The sequence below is a fragment of the Callospermophilus lateralis genome, chromosome 13, assembly GCF_048772815.1.
Source record: "Callospermophilus lateralis isolate mCalLat2 chromosome 13, mCalLat2.hap1, whole genome shotgun sequence".
NCBI lineage: Eukaryota > Metazoa > Chordata > Mammalia > Rodentia > Sciuridae > Callospermophilus > Callospermophilus lateralis.
The window spans coordinates 25275517-25293284 of NC_135317.1; the positions used below are offsets into that span (position 1 = coordinate 25275517).

A 17768-nucleotide genomic window follows, 5' to 3' on the forward strand; every position below is an offset into this window, starting at 1 on the left:
CTTTCCATTTTAAAAATTCTAGAATCACATGTTTACTTCATTAATGTAAATGATAACAGAAATAAATCTTACTTATGACTTTTTTATTGTGATAAAATATAAAACTGACCATTTTAACAATTTTCAGTTGTATCATTCTGTGACATTAAGTACATTCACATTCTTGTTGCAATCATTACCTTCATCTATCTTCAAAACTTTTTTATCTACTCAGACTGTCCCCCTTCAACATAAATCCCCATTCCCAACTTTTCTCAGGCCCTGGAAACTGTCGTTTATTTTCTGTCTCTATAGATCAATCTTTCTTTCTTTCTGTCTTTCACTTTCTTTCTCTCTCTCTCTCTCTTTTTTTTTTTTTTTTTTTTTTGTGTGTGTGTGTGTGTGTGTGGTATTGGGGATGAAACTATGGGCTGCTCTACATTGAGCTACATTCCCAGCTCATTCTATTTATTTTATTATTATTTTTTGGTATCGGGTATTGAACTTGGGGCATTAGTGGTTACTGAGACACATCCCTATCCCTTTTTGTTTTTTATTTTGAGACAGGGTTTCTCTAAGTTGCTTAGGGCTTCACTGAATTGCCAAGGCTGGCCTTGAACTTGTGATCTCTCCTGCCTCAGCTTCCCAAGTCCCTGGGATAGGCATGTACCACCACACCTGGTCTTCTTAAGTTTTATTTTGCATTTTGAGACAGGGTCTTGTTAAATTGCCCGTGCTGGCCTGGAATTTGAGATCCTCCTGCTTCAACCTTCTGAGTTTCTGGGCTTATAGGCATGTACCATCATGCCCTGAAGTATTTTTCTTTTTGTGACTGGTTTATTTCCCTTAGTAGCACGTCTTCAGGGCTCATTGTGTTGTAGCATGTATCAGAATGTTCTACCTTTTTAAGGCAGAATCATACTATGATATAAATATATTCCACATTTATTTATATAGTCATCTGTTGATGGACATTGTTTGATTCTACCTTTTGGCTTTTGTGGAATAATGCTGCTGTGAGTATTGGTGTACAAATATCTGTTCACATTCCTGCTTCTAATTCTTTTGAGTTGTTAGGTCACATAGTGATACTACATCTAATTTTTTTGTTTGTTTTGGTCCTGGGAATTAAACCCAGTACCTTATGCATACTAAGCACATGCTCTACCATTGAACTGCACCCTTAGCCCCATATCTAATTTTCAGGGAACCACTATAGAGTTCTCCACAGCAGCTGCACCATTTTACCTTTCTACCAGCAATGCCCAAAGGTTGCAGTTTCTTGCAATTCATTTTTTACAATTTCTTGTTCCACTTAACCAGCATTTTGAAGTGTTACCTAAATTTGTTTCATTGATTTGATTTAAATTTGCTTAAAGTTGTTTTAAAGTCTATGTTTCCATGTTGCCTCATCTGAGAAACTGGGAAAATATTGGACCTAAATTGTAGAGCTTTGTTGTGGATTGTTGGACTGGACTGAATAGTACTAGTGCTGTAATTCAGTCTACTGAAAGTGAAGCTTACCCATGCTTGTTAATAGCCATGGGAGATACAGAAAGAGCTCACTATACCTTTTGGAATATTACTGTAGTTTTCTGGCTTAAGCTCTTGGGAAATAGATGCTTCTCAATACCTTAGATTTCTCCACTGTAGGTTTTTGACTGAAGCCAGGAATATACCCCTCAACAAATGTTCTTGAATTGAGTTAGACACTGTGGTTCCTGCTTACTGAAATTCCTTGCTTCTCCTTTTCAGTCCTATTGGAAATCTAAGATACTCCTAAGTCATCCCCAACTACCTTTAGTAACTGCTTAAAATTCTGCTTCCTCTCTGAATTTATTTGTATTTATAGCCTCTGTTACTGTTATCTTTGAGAAAATCTTACTGTGTAAATTCTCCTATGTAAAGTTGTTCTTTTAAAACCCCCTCTACTTAATGTTTTGATCTTAGAAACCTACTTTTGTTACAACTTCTTTAAATTGAAATTTATTTACTTTAAAAATGTGACAAGGGCTGGGGATGTAGCTCAGTGGTAGAGCACTTGCCATATATGCATAAGGCCCTGGTTTCTATCCCCAGTACTGCAATAACAACAATAACAACAGCAACAAAATAAAATGTAATGAATGCATTTAAAAACCAGTATTATCAAAGGAGGATTTCTTGAGTAGAGGTATGGTAGTAGGTGGATTGAAAATGACTAATTTTTTTCTCTTCTAGAAGGCCATGAATGTCAAGTGGTTGCTGCTGTTAAGTGTGATTTATTAAGCATTCTGTATCTCTTAATAAAAGGAGTGCTAAGTTATCAGTCTAATGATACATCCTGTTGTACTTTGAGATTTAATCTTGTATGGCTCTGAATATTTTTGCTGGAAGGCCTCTTATTAGTACCCAATATTTGTAATTTTGCTAAAAAGAGATGAAATCGAATGCTAAGAAGAAAGTTGAAGCATAGTAGAAGAAATTTAAGAAAAGATACTAATAAGTAATTGGCACATCAGTGATTCTTAGAATGGCATGAGGTCATGGATTTTGTATCAGTGAATTAGGGCAGAGATGTGGTTCAGTGGTAGAGCTCTTGCCTAGCACATGCAAAGGCACTAGGTTTAATCCTCAGCACTACATAAAAATAAATAAATAAATTATATATTTATGTGTGTGTGTGTGTGTGTGTGTGTGTGTGTGTGTACACGCTTGGGTAGTCTAGTTTAACAACTAAGACTTCTGTGTGTCATCAAATGACAGAATTCATGCCTTCTTCATGTTAAAAATTTTACTTCACATTCTCTGTGCCTTTTGGAGCCTTCTAAATCTATTTTGTGGTTTGCTTATCTTTCTATCTACTATTTAATAGTTACATTGTTAATATTTGGGGTTCTGGGTGCTTTTTTTTCCCCAGGCTTCTTAAAAAACACCTGCACTCTTGGGTGGGGGTATAGCCCAATAGTAGAGCACTTGCCTAAGAAGCACAAGGCCCTGGGTTCAGTCCCCATTGTGCATGTATGCAAGTGCATGCACAAGTATGTGCGCGTGCATACACACACACACACACACACACACACACACACACGCACACAAAGAATTGGACTTAGGTGGACAACATTGGATTAATTCTTGTTGTTTTTTGGCACTGAGGATTGAACCCCAGAGTGTCATGCATGATAAGCACATATTCTGCCACCGAGGTATAACCCCAGCTCCTAGATTAATCTTAGTCCTTGTTTTGTGCATACATTCATCATTGGTCCATGCATAACCTGCACTTGTTTACTAACAGAATTATGTAAGTATTTTTAATACTGTATTAAACCCTATCAAACTGACCATCCAAAACCAAAGAAAACTCTTAGATAATAATTTACTCATAATCACTTGGCTTTTCTTGTTTTACTTTCATAGCATGCAAGTATTACACAATAAAATTCTCATAAGGTTAGGGTTATCACATTTAAATGCTGCTGAGATAATGTAACTATTATTTTGGATAGTGAGTGAATGTGAGAAACAGTTTAAGATTTTAGATATAGACTTGTGGGCTGAAATTATTATACTGCAGTAAATTTAGGAGTTTCTTTTTTGTATTATTTGAAGCAAAAGAAGAATTTTACCTAGATTTTTATGTTGTCAGATATAGTGGTGCATACCTGCAATCCCACCAGCTTGGCTGAGGTAAGAGGATTCAAGTTCAAGGTCAGCCTGGGAAACTTTGTGAGACCCTATCTCAAAATACAAAATAAAAAAATAAAAAGGACTGGGTTAATAGTTCTATGGTAGGGCAACTCTGGATTTCAAAAAATAATAAAGTTTTTATGCAATATACACTGTAATTATTTTAAAGGAGGAATAATATAAGCTTGAGAACACTGTTTTCTTTCCTTCCTTTCTCTCTGTCTCTTCCCTTTCTCTTTTTTCTCTCCCTTTCCTCCTCTCTTCTCTTTTCATTGTCTATTTGTAAAATGGGGTCTTACGTTGCCCAGACAGGTCTCAAACTCCTGGCTCAAATGATCCTCTCTCCGCAACCTCCTGAGTTCTGGGGCTACAGATGAGTGCCACCCTACTCAGTCTGATTTTGTTATTTCAGCTAACACTTATGGATGATCCAAGGAGCAAAAATATTGCTGATTCATAAGATACGCATGTGGTTTAGAAAGATACAGTAAGTGGCAGGCAGTACAATAAGATGCTTATCAAAACCTTTTCCCTATTCTTGGGGAAAAGATATAAAATGCAACCTTGTGGTTACTATTTTTTAATATAACCACACAAATCAACTTAATAAATCATTTACAATCTGAATTTTTTTTATGGGTACAGCATGTTAGAAAGTTCCTAGTATTCTGATCAGTGGTGCAAAGGGTGATATGTACAGAGGTGAACAACTTTGACAATGACATGGTTCACCAAGTTCTTTATTTTACTTTTATTTCCTTACAGGTTATAGACAGGGCCAGATTTGCTCATAAAATATTATTAGTAGAGTACTGTCTTGGGACTACCTTCTTATCAATCATTCAAGTTGATTCATGTCAAAAAAAAGTGTGCTCAGCCCTCTGAGTGCTGTGGTGAGTATGCAGGAACAGAGGCCTGGAGAGGCAGCATGCTGTGGCAGAAAGACCTGGACCTCACAGAGTCATTCACACATGACTCAACTTGTTATTGAGTTTCTGGTTTTTCCAAGTAATTCTATTTTTCTGACTTTATCATCTATACTATTGTAGACGCTGGGGAGGATAAAGAGAGATATTTTGTAAGACATTTATTTAAATACACAAAACACTTAATGGGAATGCTTTTCCCATTTTTCCATCCTTACTCTTAAGGAAATTAGCCTGTGAGTTGAAATATATATTTTTCTCAAGGCACTTTACAATAAATATAAATGTAAAACAGTGTTGACATCACATACTTATGAGTCAGGGGACCACTAAACAACTGAGCAGGTATAGCTGTTGAAGGAGCTGTTTGATTATCAGCAATGTGAAGAGAATAGAGTAGGAGATGATTAGAAGAAGTTCTTGCCTACTGTATCCTATTATATGTTTAGAAATGAGACCTTTCACAAATATTTTATACATGTATTTGTTGCTTGCACTGTTAAGAGTTCTCATGGCTGGTACCCAATGTGAAGAGTCAGCTTTCCATACATCTTTTCAGATTCACACCAGTACCTCCTTTTTGTTTATTTATTTTTTGCTTCCTATTATATTGTGCTGAAGAATGTCTGAAAATAGCATACTATGTCAAAGCCATTGTTTGGTTCTCAAAGTATGGTCCGTAGGCCCTGGTCATTGAGGGTCTCTCTGGTGGTCTGTTGATTGCTTTAAAATACTTGCTTGGGAAAGAAAACACAGAAATAGAAATCATGTTTTACTTATTGCAGGAAAATTAACAACCTTGACTTAAACTTGGTAAAAATACAATAATGTTATTACCTTTAAGGCTTTTATTTAAAAAAATAAAAATAAAAGGATTTTTATAACAGTTTTTAGATCTACAGAAAGAGTGAGACAGTAGTACAGTTTCTTTATATTCTGTACTCGGAGTATAATATTATTAATGCCTTACATGAGTGTGATGTATTTGTTATAATTAATGAAGCAATATTGATATATTATTTTTAATAAAAGTCCATATATTATCCACCTATCCTTAGTTTTTACATAATGTTCTTTTTATGTTCTTGGATCCCGTTCAAGATATAGTTTTTCAGACTTTCTGGTTTTTGTTAACCTTGACCGTTTTGAAGATTACGGGTCACATATACTGTAAGATGCCCCTCTATTAGAGTTCTTTTGGTGTTTTTCTCATGATTAATCTGGAAGTATGAGCCTCATGTCAAGGACATAATTAATATTCCCTGTCAATCAATGTGATTTGTCTCTGTTGAAGTTGACCTTGTTCACTTGGCTAAGGTAGTATTCTTCTCGTTGAAGTGACTCTTTCCCCCTCTTTCCATACTGTACTCTTTGGAAGAAGTCACTATGTATTTATTGCCCACTCTTAAGGTATTGGATACTCTCCCACTTTGAATGTAAAATATTACATAAATTATTTGAAAATCTTTTGCATGGGTATTTGTCTCATTTCTGCCAGAAGTTTCTGTTTTTATTATGAAGCCCTTTAAAAAGTGAACATTTACAGATTTGAGGAAAAATTAACACATTGTTGAAAAAAAATATCCCCCAAGTATATTAAGCTTAAAATGAACGATTCTTTCTCTTTCCTCATGTTCTCATTTTCTCATTTCCCAAGATTAATCCTTTTTAACGGGTGTGAATCCTTCTAGATCTTTTCATGTGAAACTTTCAAACTCCTTAGACTCAAAACTCTGTTCACTTCATTGCCTATTATTTTATTGGATTGCTGCTATAATCCAACTTTTGCTCCTCTCCTTTTCTTTTCCACGTATTTTGTTGTAGCAACAGACCATTTTTTTCTCAACAGTGCTCACTCAGATCACAAATTACTATCTAACTAATTGGCTGATCTGATGAATATTTAATACTTTTTAAACTGTATCCCAGTTTAAGAAACAGAACTTTACCAGTTATCTCAGAAGTCCTTTCAGGTGCTCAGCCCCATTTCATAGCCCTCCTCCACCCCTCCCAAAATAACCACTCTCTTGGCTTAATAGGAATTATTTCTTTCTCTGAGAGTTTTATCAGTCAAATGTGTATTCCCTAGACTCATTAAGTTATGTTCTTCACCTTCCCTCCATTTTTGTTTCATATTTTTTAAAATCTTTTTAATTTGCAAGTTTCTCCCCACCCCCAGCCCCCGTTTCTTTCTTTGTCTTATGATTTATTTGTTGAAAAACTTGGGCCATTTGACACACTAGAATTTTCCACAGTTGTTTTTTTTTTTTTTTATTGATTTCGTATTCAGTGCAGTTCAATGTGTATGTCTCAAAATCGGCAGTGAAATCTGAGACTTGATCAGATTCTTTGATACTTTGGGCATGATATTGGTAGTGTTGTGTTATCCAGAAGTTAATAATGTGTGGTTTTCACTTTTTTTGATATTAGCAGTGTTGATGCTCAGTAATGTGATCCCTTCATTCATTGGGGGTTGTGAAATAGTGATATCATTTTGTTTTTACTTTATTCTTCACTTGGAATACTTTCATAAGAAAATCCTTAACCAGTCCACTGTTTAGTAACTTAGTGGTCTAATTCTTATAGGAAAAGCAAGATAAGTACCTGTTTTCTTCATGTTATATACCTAGTTTTCAACGAACTGGTCCCTTGTCATCCTTAGAGAGTGACTAGTTTTTTAAACAATATCATTATGAAATCTTTATGATCCTCTAGCATTAGCCTCCTGCATAGCTGGGTATATAGATGTAAGCCACCACACCCAGATCTTTTTATTTTCTAATTTTAATTATTAGTTTTGTGGTGCTGGGGATTGAACACAGGGCCTGCTAAGTTTGCATTCCACCATTAAGCTATACCCCTGGCCTAATTTTTATTTTTAAAATTGTAACTTGACAAATTATAGTTGTATATATTTATGAAGTATAAAGTGATGTTATGGTTTATGAATACAGTGGGGAACAATTGAATCAAGTTAAGAAGATATCCATCACCACACAAACCATTTTTGTGGTGAGAATATTTGAAATTTATTAGTATATGTATAGTAATAATATATGTAATATATATAACAATATAATATGATAATGTGTAAACATTCTCAGTGCTTTTGAAATGTATAAACATTATTATTTACTGTATTAAATGAACATTGTGCACTATATCTCAAAGAAGAAAAGAAAACATTCCCCCTAATTAAGGCTTTATGCCCTTTAAGCCTCTCCTTGTTCCCTCTTTCCTTTCCAACCAGCTTTTGGTGACATTCTACACTGTGTTTCTTTGAGTTTGTTTTAGATTTTACTTAGAATAGTGTTTCCAGTTCTACTCATGTTGTTGCAGGTGACAAGATTTCTTTTTTTTTTTTTAAGATTTTTTTTTTTAGAGAGAGAATTTTTTAATATTTATTTTTCAGTTTTCGGCGGACACAACATCTTTGTTTGTATGTGGTGCTGAGGATCGAACCCGGGCTGCACGCATGCCAGGCGAGCGCGCATTGAGCCACATCCCCAGCCCCAAGAAGATTTCTTTTTAAGGCTGAATAATATTCCACTGTGTGAAAATGCTGCCGTTACTTTGCCCGTTGGTCTGTGGATAGACAGTTTATTTAGGTTGAGTTCATAACTTGGTTGTTGTGTGTATGCTCAGTGAACAAGGGAGAGCAGACAATTCTTTGACTTAGTGATTTCAGATCTTTTGGGTAAATACCTAAAGTGGGATTGCTAGATTCTATTAAAAATAGAACTATTTTTAATTTTTTGAGAAAACATCATAACAGTTTTCTATAATGGCTATGCTAATTTATATTTCTCTCAACAGTGTAAAAGCTGCTTTTACTCTACATCGTTGCTTTTGTTTTTGTTTTTGTTTGGTATCATGGATGGTTGAACCCAGGGATGCTTAACCACTGAGCCACTCCAGCCCTTGTTTGTTTTTAAGACAGGGTCTCACTAAATTGCTCAAGGTCTTGCTAAGTTGCTTAGGCTAGCTTTGAACTTGGGATCTTTCTACCTCAGCCTCCCAAGCTGCTGGGAATATAGGCATACATCACTCTGCCTGACCTACTTATCTTTTTTTTTTTTTTTTTTTTTTTTTTAATAACAGCCCTTCTAACAGGTGTGAAGTGATAGCTTACCCTAGTCATTAATGATGCTGAGATTTTCTCCATATAGCTGTTGGCCATTTGAGAAATATCCATTTAGGTCATATAGATATTTCCAATTCAAATTCAGGACTACAGGATTTTTACTTTTCAAATTATATAAGTAATACTATTTTCTATACCAAGAATTCTGGTTCTCAGGGATAAAGAAGATCGTGACATTAGAATATTCTGTAATTGCTCATTTGCTTTATCCCATATTACATGTACAATATTGAAACTATCACTTATGATTACTAAAACAAGTGGATTTTTCTGTTTTGCTTATGCTCTCGTATTACCCCAATTTTCCAAAATTATTCTATAAATACATTGTTAGATATAGCTGCTTCTTGAGTTCTATCACCTTATTTCTGAGTTTTTTCTAATTGTGATTTGTATTCTCTTATGTCTTTTAGATCATTTTAAAGTAGAATATATTACTACATTAGCACATTTTCTATTGCTGTAATAAAATGCCTGAGGCTAAGTACTTTATAAAGGAAGAGGTTTATGAAGGTTCATGGTTTTGAAGGCTGCAAGTCCAAGATTCAGTTCCATTGATTTGTCCTCTGATGAGGGCCTTGTGGTAGATGACATCATAGTGAGAGTACCTATGAAAGAGAGAGAACACACGGCCAGACAGGAATCCAGAGAGTGGGGATGGGTCCACTTTATTTATTTATTTTATAACAACCATCCAGTGTCCCATAAGAAGTACATTAATTTCTTCCCAGAGCAGTGCCTCAAATGAACTTCCACTAGTCCCTGTGGCCTACCATAACAACCCTGGGGACCAAGTTTTCAATACATGAGCACTTGGGGGACAAACCACGTCTAAACCATGGCACAATATTACAGTGTTCATTTGTTTTTAGAGAATGACTTTCTATTTTTTAGTTTCATTGTCTGCAGGGATGTTATTTTGGTATTTAATCTCCTTTTCCTTATGAAAATTGCTGTGTGAAAAAAAAAAAAGAAATTGCTGTGTGACTTTAGAGCTTCTTGATTGGCAGTGGGGCCATGTCCCGATAACCTCCTTGTAAGTTGAAAATGCATTTAGCACAGCTCATGTGCCAACTATCCTAGCTTAGCACACACTACACTGTAAAGCATTGGTTGTGTCTCCTTGTGATCTAGTGGCAGACCACAAGCTGTGCCTTGCTGTCCCTGTGCAGCACTCAAGGGAGTATTATACCACTTCTCAAAATGGAACAGTTAAATTTGAAGTACAATTTCTACTGAATTTGTATCACTTTCTCACCATAATAAGTCAAAAAATTATAAGCTGAACCATCATTGAGCTGAGGACTCTGATTTTTCTTGAAGTTTGGAAGGAAGTTCAAGGTAGTCTTTCTAATTTTGCAGTGCTCCCTCTTCTGTTGTTTTTTGTGTAATGTTCAAAAGTGTGGTAGCTCACTTGGTGACATTTTTAATCTCTTGTTTTCCTCTATTACTTTTACATGGATCTTTTCCCTTTATCTCATTTCAGCTTTCCTAATGTCTACAAGCCTCTTCAGAATGATCAGACTATTGTTTATGTATTATTTTAAATTATAATTTGGGATATTTAAGGGAAAGTTGAGTGGGCAGCCAAACTATAAGTATCAGAGGTTTCTAATATAGTATGCTATAAAGAGTGGTGAAATCAATGTGGTTTTTTTTGTTTGTTTTTTAAGAATGGGGGTGGAGATGATTCCCTTAGTAAATTCTAGTGATAGTTACAAGGATGGACTTCAGGGAGGAGATGCCACTGAAAGACTTGATAGAGCTTGTTACAGCTCTTATCCAGGGAAGAGCTCATATAAAGGAGTGTATGGAGGAAGTATTTAATGGACAGGATTTGGTGATGGAGTAGTTGTAGAGGTGATACCAAGAGGAGCCAAGGTTCAAGCTGGGGAGACTGTGTGGGTAACCAGAATCTAAACATCCAGATCTTAAGCAGATTGGTCAGATCTGGAGTCAGAATTTACAGTGGAACTCATATCCCTCAGGGAGTGCTGTAGCAACATTTTATTTATTTTTTAAAAATAGGAATCAGGTCTGGGGTTGAAGCTCTTGAGCACTTGCCTAGCATGTGTGAAGCACTGGGTTCAATCCTCAGCACCACATAAAAATAAGTAAATAAATAAAAATAGGAATCAGGTAGAATTCAAGACTACCTAATGAAACTAGAACCTGAGACCCAGAGTGCACTTGGTTGCTTGTGAAGGGCAACAGGTGCACTTGATTTACAGCAGGTGGGTGATGGTCTGGGTAGTGAATAAGCGCCTCCTTGTACCAGGCACCGTGCCTCACGCTGGAGACAGAGGCTCAGTAGCTCATCTTTGGACTCTTTGAACACAAATTGCTAAAAACCTAAAATAAGTTTTGTTACAAAAGATTAAACAATCCTTAGTTTTTTGGATTAGGGCTTTAAGTTAAATCACTAACAACATCTGTACAGTGATGCATAACATCCACCATTGTCATATGTTTGACTACTAAAGATGTATAACTTTACATTTCTTTGATGTGTGACAGTTTAAAGTCTTTTTAAAAATTTAGTTGTAGATGGACACAATAATTTTATTTTATCTATTTTTTTTAATGTGGTGCTGAGGATCGAACCCAGTGCCTCAGTCATATGAGGCAAGCTTCCTACCACTGAGCCACAACCCCAGCCCCAAAGTCATTTTTTAACTCTACCCCAAATATCGTATGTCTGTTATTTCCTATATCAAGTGCCATTTTCCTCATTTGTAAAATGGGAATTATTACCTCCCTGGAATTGTTGTTATAATTGAACGAGATATAAATGTAGCCTATTATTATAGGTCTTAGATATGATCTTCTGAGGACAGCCTTACATTTACAATTTGTTCCTGAAAGTCTCAGTACTAAGTTTAATGGTTGACATACCATGTGTTTTGGAAAAACACAGTACAATAAATATCTCAGACCTGTACTATTGTCTACCCTGGTTCATTCTAGGCTGGGCATCCTGTGTGCTGTGTAAAGTGCTGTGGCACATAGTAGGACCTGGCTGTGCCTGTTGATGGGATTTTCCCACATTCTGTTTAAGGAGGTTTTCCTCTGTTTCCCACAGAAACTATTTCCCACAATATAATTCAGTCTTGGAAAAGGGATTAGCTGCGAAAAAAATAAAATGAAGATATATGTGGATCTTTACGAATTATCTTTTCAGTTCTATATTTGCCTTCATTGTTTCTTGATGCTGTACTTGAATTTTACTGGTATGCTTTAGTAAGATTCTTTTTTGAAGTCTTATACATATTTAAGATTTTAAATTTTAAATAATACTTAAATGTAGTTATTTATTTGCATCTTATTTTACCACAGGAAAAAAGTAAAGCTTCTCTCTTCCCCTGTCCTGCTGCCTTTCTCACCTCCCCTTTCCCTCTAGCATCTCTTTTTTACTGTGAACACTGTGATAAAGTTATGTTTCAGTGTTAATTAATTGCTGATATTTTGTGCTTATTACAGTGCCATGTGCACAATTAACACACATGAATTGATCATTTTTCTTATATAATGTTAGATTTAGTTTCAATTTATAATTTATTTCTGTTAAGTGTTATGTACTCAGAATGTAACATTTAAATGCACTCTTCTGTTGTTAGTAATATTTTATTATCATCTACTTTACTCTTGGTGGAAACTTAAAATTCTGTAGTATGAATAAGAAAATCAATTTCTTTTTTATATGAAAAGGGATTATAATTCAGTAGGTGGCACTCTTTCCTTTGTTAAGTGTTAGGGAATATCCAATTAAATGCCAAAGAATGTTTTCAATTTTTTGAGAAAAAACATACAACTTAGAAATCAATCATGGCTAGTTTTAGAAAGGGTAATGACAATTTTGTCTATAATTGGCTTTTTTGGAACTTCCTTAGGATGATTACATATGAACATGCTTAATATTTATTTGCCTTAAGGAGACTTTTATATGTAGAACAGAATTCCTTTCAGCAAAGGCCTTATATCATCCTTTCTGAAATTCTAGATGTTCTTTTCAAAATTTGAAATTATTATCCATTATTATCTACTTTGCTTTCATGTTTTGATTTTCAACATCAAAAGATACTTTAGAAATTAACACAGTTCCCTCATTCTAACACAGCAGCTTTCCTTAATTTTAGTGTATCCTATCGCTTTTTCTGGTATGAATAGAATATTTGGCTAGTCGAACTAATTAATCCGATTTGTAGTTTTGTTCTTTGTACTCACATTATGTTCTTTATCAAAAACCATATTTGTTAATGGTGTTTCTCAGTGCCTGTGTATTTTTATTTCCTATTTTTTTAAAAAAGAATATACCATAATTTACTAAGCTATTCTCTTATTAGCATTTTTTATTATTTTAAAGTAGTATAGCATCATCAAATATCCTTGTGCCTGTTTTTCTTTTATATTATTTCCTTATGATAAATTCCCAGGAGTTTTTAGGTCAGAGGTATAAACACATTTATGTTTTTTGACACATATTACACATTGCTTTCCAAAAGAATTGTATCAGTTTACAATGCCATAATGAATGTGTGATTATACTGGTATCCTAGAAATCCCGCTGGAATTAATTTCAAAGTATAATTTTTTTACTAGCTTAGATTAAACATTTGGAGGGTTGTTTTTATTTTAAAGTTTGTACTTGAAATGTGGGAACTACAAAAATATTCCCAGTGGAATATAACCTCTGATACTATTTTGATGTAGTCCTCTAAGTCTTTGTGTTTGTATATGTGTATGTGCATGTGTGTGCTCAGAGCCTATTGTAGCATAGAATAATTACAGTATATAATTTTATGTACTGTTTCATTTGATTAACTCACTATATTCTAGCCATTAACTCATTTCTTTTTGCTAGACAGAATTAAGTTTAGGGGTAAACAGGAAATGTATCAAATGAACGGAAATGATTTGGTTTGGGTAGTTCTTAGTTATGGTAGGGTATGCAGAAGCAAGAATACGTTTGTGAGATTGGCATTATGAAGTTATGCAAATTTGTTAGATATCTTTATCAGAATGCTAAATGGATATCTATGAATGTATACTTATAGGAGTAAGCTGTTATTTTTTTTTTTTTTTTTTTTTTGAGACGGGTTCTATGTTGTTCAGGCTGGTCCTGAACTCGGGGCTCAAACAGTTGTTCTACCTCAACTTCCCTAGTAGCTGGGATTACAGGTGTGCACCACTGCACCTGGCTAGCCATTTTGATTTAAAAACTGAGAGATCTCATCTGAGGTGAAGAATTTATTCCATGTTGCTATATAATTTTTATAATCATCATTTCAAATGACTTTATGGTAGGCTATCCCTAAGTATTAAATATTTAGATCTCCTCTAATTTTTAATTTATTCAAGTACCAATACAATAAGTATTTTTATTCACATATCATTCTCAATATTGTGAATTCTTATGATTTATTGAAAAAGTCTGAATACTGCATCTAAAAGTATGATGTTTTAAAAAGTAATTTTTGGTAAATTCCTTTTTTAAAGTACTTTATTATGTTACCATTAGTAATACAGAATACCTATTTTATTCCATCTTTGCTCTTGAAATAATGTGTCTAATTTAATAGATGTTCTATTCCAATTTTTTTACTTTTAGTTCTTTTGGCACTAACATTTAACATAATTTGAGAAAAACTCTTTTTAACCCTTGATACACTGTTAGGATCCATTGACTCTAATTTTTTTTTTTTTTTTTTTTTACTATTTGAAAAGATTAGCATTTCATCATTTTTATTCTTCCTTGGAAGCTATCAAAAGAGAGAAGTTTACTATTTAAAATACTGAATAAAGGGCTGGGGATATGGCTCAAGCGGTAGTGCTCTCACCTGGCATGTGTGCGGCCCGGGTTCGATCCTCAGCACCACATACAAAGATGTTGTATCTGCCGAAAACTAAAAATAAATATTAAAAAAAAAAATTCTCTCTCTCTCTCTTTAAAAAAGAATACTGAATAAAACTCATTATGTCTCTTCATTACCATATGTCCACTAGGCCTATGATATTAGGTATTAGCCTAATGTATAATTGGATTTGGGAAAACGTATTTTCCTGCATCTTAAAATATTTTGCTATTTTACCATAATAGAATTGTTTTATTGTTCAAGGATTAGTCCCAGTTATGTTTAAAAAACTAAAATGGTAAGAAATTGAAAAAATGGTTAAATTGTCCAGAGAAAAATTCAATAGTGATATAAATTATTATCCTTCATTTTTATTATTTTGGGGCTCAGAATATTTTAAAAAGGATCAGAATATCATCTTTTTAGTCTGTTTTTAGTTTTCACTTGAATACAATTGAAAGTTTTAGTATTTTAAATTTTAATTTTATGTTAAATGTTAGTTCTTTTGGCACTATTGGAAAAGAGAAAAATTGACATGCTCAGTGTTGTTTAAAAAGTCAAATAAATGCAAAGATTCTAACATTTAATGATAAGATGACAGAGAAGAAATTGATCATATAAGTGAAATTCTACACTGTGGATCTTCAGATTTTTTTTTAATTTTAATTTAAGAATTGATATATTCTAAAAGCAAAGAAGTAGTATCAGTCTCATGTAGTCAGTTATTTACTAGGAAAGTCTTCATCATGTAGTAATAAGTTTGTGATAAGAACCTAAATCATTTCTCTTTTGGAAGAATATATGATAGTATTTTAAAATACTAAGATTTACATGATATAAAGGATTTGGTATATATAAATTCGTATTTAAATTTCTAATAAAATTGTCTTCACTTTTGTACATATTTCTATAAATTATACATAAAATGACTTTAAAATATAAAGATTTCATTGTTATTTGTTAAATGGTAATGGCAATTCTTCCTGATATACTGAGTGTTAAGGTAAAAAAAAATATTTTTCAGATCTAATGGCATTATTACATTTTAACACCTTCCTTGAGTGTACAACCCTAATTGTGGCTGACAGATACAATTGGGAATAGTTAGAAGAAAATAGTAGTTGTGGACCAATCAGCAGTGGAATGAAAAACTCAGGAAGTCCCAGTGCCATGGTAAAGGAGAAAAACTCATTTTTCATTTCCTTTCATGTATACTGTGTTCAGATTAACTTTAAAGGAGAGTGAGAGGTAGGTCAGAAGATTTTGTCTACAATTGAGTATTACCTGTGTGTGGAGCCCATCTCAGCAGGCATCCAGTCATCAGCTAACAGCCCTTTCCAGTTCCCTTGACAGCTGCCAGATATCCTATTGCAAATTAAATATGAAACAGGGATGGACTTAGTTTTGCATTTAAAGAATTTCTTAAGGTTCAACTTCAAATGAAATAGTTAGTGCATTAGTTTTTATTAAAGCTGACTTTGTTGGGAAGGAGAGGATAGCTAGAACTGTTTATGTACTATTAAGAAAAGTGCTTTGGAAAAATGAAGTGAGTGGCATAAAATTGTTCCTTTACGTATCTATATGATGCATATCATAACTGTATTTGTAAATACTGCAGGTTTGTCAAGCCTTGAAGAGTGGTATTTAACCTGTTGTGGTAGTGCAGCCTGTTAGTAAACATTTGTTTAGAGTTTGACAAACCTTGCATGTTTTTACAGATGTTTTATGGCGAGATTGTTTTGATATTTTCCTTTTTCAACTTTGTCTTTCTAAGTTTTGGTAACAAAAGGAAATAAAATCTGGTGAATTTAGATCATACTTTGAGGGATCAGAGGCAAAATTCTGTATTTGATGAAATTTTTAGTGCCTAAAAAAGCCCCTTAGTACCTACAACAGCCTGGGTACCACATCCTGATCTAAGGGCTTTGCACATATTAGCTGATTTAATCTTCATAATAACCACAGAAAGTAACTGCTGTTATTATCTTTATTTTATAGATTAGCAAAATAAGATGAGGGGGGATTGATTCATTGATTAATTGATTGAGATGGAATCTCACTGCATACCCCAGGCTGGTCTCAAATACTTGGCTGAGACTCTAGGCACAGACCACCTTGCTCAGCTGGATGATAACTTTTAAGGTTAAAATTTAGTAATTCAGGGAAAGTGAAATCCTGTTAACAAGGCAATATCCTGAAGATTTAAAGATCCAGAAAGGAAATTTGGGCTACATTATGCCACTTGTTTAATCCTATAGATAGGCCTTGGATGTTTTAAAAGATTAGGGTTATTTCATAGAATGTCTGTAGACCATGTTTTAAAAAAACATACACATAACTATGTTTTAAATGTATACAACAGTTGTGGTTCATAAAATACAGTTTCATTCAGTATTGCTTAGTTCATTACTTTTTGCTGTTGCTATATATTTTGCAAATTAGCATATACCAAAATTTAACAATTATTGGGGGTTTGTGTAAATTTCTTATATAAAAATGGAGGAGAGCATGTTATTTATTTTAAATGGTCAAAATCCAGTGAGTGGCAAACTATAGACTTTTTTTTCAAATGTGGATCTCCAATTTCTGATATATTCTCTCTCTCTTCAGGCCATAGTAAATTGCTCAGCCAACATCTGTGAAAGTTAGTGGTAGTTTCTATTTTCACTGATGTACCTATAGATTAAATCTTTACTACATTTTAATTAAGAAATAAATTGGACAGTTACTACTCTTTTTCATTGATCTCTCATAATTGAGAAAGTGTTGCATTCAGTTTATTCTGGGATTGATGGGATAATTCATGCTGTCAATTTGGGGAAATCTTACATAGTAGGAAAAATCCATACCATATATAAAGTTAAACATTGATACTATGTAAACTATCAGCCTTGCAATACATATTCTAGTATTGAAAACAAATTTATCTCTAGGGTTTTAGATTTGTTTTCTAATTTCCCCAGACTTCTAAGTTAGTTTTAGTGTCCTATGTTGTTATGGTAGTTTGCACATTTTTTTAATGATATTCTATGTTTAGGGTATGTTTTGAATACGTCCCATAAAGGTTCATGTGTTGGAAGTTGGTTCCACTGTGGTGATGTGGGAGTTGGTGAGACTTTCTGAGATGAGGCCTAGTGGGAGGTCCTTAGGTCATTGGGGTCACTGCCCTCAAAAGGGATCAAGGTACCTCTCATGGGA

At 33.9% G+C, this 17768-nt stretch overlaps 1 protein-coding gene across 1 annotated transcript in view; it reads left to right on the plus strand.

The window, feature by feature from the left end:
- Taf3 (TATA-box binding protein associated factor 3) overlaps positions 1 to 17768 on the plus strand; it is a 178536-nt gene that overhangs the window by 8253 nt on the left and 152515 nt on the right. The gene's annotated exons all lie outside the window — the stretch shown is intronic.